The 2,515-nt window shown below is 38.0% G+C and overlaps 1 long non-coding RNA gene across 1 annotated transcript; it reads right to left on the bottom strand.

Moving 5' to 3' along the window:
• Positions 1–252: 252 nt before the first annotated feature.
• On the bottom strand, positions 253–669 carry LOC141706469 (uncharacterized). The gene is made up of 3 exons (XR_012568832.1): positions 554–669; positions 395–457; positions 253–315 (listed from the first exon to the last, which is right to left on the bottom strand). It is a non-coding gene; the product is annotated as an uncharacterized LOC141706469 (long non-coding RNA).
• Positions 670–2,515: the final 1,846 nt, after the last annotated feature.

Genomic DNA, 2,515 nt, shown 5'->3' with positions numbered 1-2,515 from the left:
TAGAAGCCGATACATAAACATATTCAACACTCGAAGCTAAAAATGTGTAAGTGCATAGGAGGACAATATTTGTTAAAGATTTGTACCTGAGAGGCAATGGATACAGGTGTAGGAGCAGTGGCGGGTGGAACATCACCAGTAGACTGAACCTCAACCTGCAATTACAAGCCAATACATAAACATTATTCAACACAGGAAGCTGTAAATATGTAAGTGCACAGGAGGATAATATTTATAAAATATTTGTACCTGGGGGGGAATAGATACATGTGTAGGAGCATGGGTGGCTGGAATATCACCAGTAGACTGAACCTCCTGCAATTACAGCCGACACAGACATATTAATTGAAGTTCTACGATGCATGAAATGAAAGCTTTTGTTAGAAATTTATACCTCACGTGGACGTTTAGGGGGGACAAGTACTGCGGTATCCTCCTCAGGACCACCAGTCTCATCCTGCCATTAATGTAAATTAAAGACACACGGGTCATTTACATTTTCAATAGACGAAATTAAAAAGATCACAAGTTCGTGAATGATAGTTATTAGTACCTCACGAGGACGCTTCTGAGAGATAGGGGGCGCTGTCTGTTGCGAGCTACTAGGAGCTGTATCATGAATGTCTACCTCACGTGCATCTCCAGCAGGAGGCTGACGCTCAACAAGAGGCTGTTGAATATCTTTCGGTCTGATGAAAGCGGGCCTACTATATCCAAGACCCTTCCACTCAGTCATTACCCGATCATAATGTGCGAGAAAATCGGGAATGACATCATAGAACCAGCTAGGAGGGCCGCGCATGTGGATCATGTATGTCATCTTCATAGCACTCTCTAACTACAAATAAATAACGATAATCTGTTATTCCTAATGAACTAACAATGAGATTTACAGAAGGGGGGTTGAATGTAAATCTCAAAACTTTTTCAAGTTTTGAGCAGTTTCAAGGGCTATGTGTTTAAGATAAACAAGTGTATGAATTGCTTTAAGCTAATACAGACAGATATATATTCAAACACTAATGTAAAGAACACAACAGACCTTAAAAACTTTTCTGGTGGATTGTTGTTCCACCAGAGATGGTATTTCAGAAAATCTGTGATTCAAGAAGTTGATCACAGCTGCGTCCTAGTACAAACTAGATAATTTTTCTCTCAAGATTTTTCTAAACAGCTCTGGAAAAATTCTTCTCTAATTACTAGCTGCTACTTGGTTTATATATCACCAAGTTTACAAGTGAAGACAAAGATAAAAAGTATAATAATAAAATAAGTTCTCCACTTGTTTCTTCTCCATTTTACTCCAGTGCATTGTTGACTATTTCCTCTTTATACTAGAGTAGAACGGCTGCTTTTTATGATGTTCCTGAATTAGGCTACCACATTTCAGTTGTCTCTGTCAACCCATGTGCCTCTGTTTGTAGGTACAACTACCACTTGTCAACTGCTATTTAACAGAACATCCGTTGAAGCCTTCATCCGTTGATGGCTTTATCCGTTGATGTGTTAGCAGTTAAAGCTCTATCCGTTGATGCACTCATCCGTTGAAGGATGTTATCCGTTGAAGCTTTAGAGACATCCGTTGAAGCTTTGTTTCTCATCCGTTGAAGGTCTTTAAGTTATCCGTTGACACCATTTCATTTATTCAAAATTACAAGGCATGAAATATTTACAATTGGCCTTCCTATCTGCATATCCTCTAGTAGTCAACATGACTTATAATTTCCCTCAATATTTAAGAATTATATCTCAAATTCAGAGACTGAAATGTGGTACAACACTAGACTTATTTCTAAGTAAAGCTACACCATCTACGGATAGCCAAAATGGTCTTATCCGTTGAGGCTACAAACACTAGATTTCTACTTAAGTGTTTTGTTAAACATATCATCAAACTAATACACATATATTCCTAACAATCTCCCCCTATTTATGTCTATAAGAATTGTAGACATAAATTCAAGGTTAACTTGATGATAACAAAACACTTAACAAATATATGAACTGAAACTAAGTAGAAATTTAAAAGTGCTGCAAAAGTGTATGTACTAGAAGGTAATTGAAGATTTACAGTATTTCCAAGGGTGCTCCTCTAGCCTGAGCAAATCATCTTTTTCTTCTTTGTTCCCTGGTTTTCTTTCCTAGCCCTTTGTCATTTTCCTCAATTTGGAGTTGGAGTTGTCTGAAGAATTCAGCTTCATCTTCATCACTGATATCCAACTTAGATTGCATTTCTTTGAGAGTTTCATTGCTGGCAATCTTGAGTTGGTCTTCAAGTCTGAAAAATCTTCTGACTCCTTTATCATCTCTGAATTCCATCAACCAATGAGGTGATTTGTGATTTGTAGTTCCCCTTTCTTGAATGAGTAAGGTTCTGGGCAAAGCATTGGGCTCCCTCCAAGTTTTCCTTATGTTGGCAATCTTGTTGAGAATTTCAGTCTTGGCAGTCCTGGTAAAGCCAGAATCCTTTTGTATGGCTGAAAAGACTCTGATCAAGGTAGAGTAGCCTTCATTC

This window comes from Apium graveolens, chromosome 2 (assembly GCF_009905375.1).
Source record: "Apium graveolens cultivar Ventura chromosome 2, ASM990537v1, whole genome shotgun sequence".
NCBI classification, from domain to species: Eukaryota; Viridiplantae; Streptophyta; class Magnoliopsida; order Apiales; family Apiaceae; genus Apium; species Apium graveolens.
This window is presented reverse-complemented; position numbering and strand designations above follow the sequence as displayed.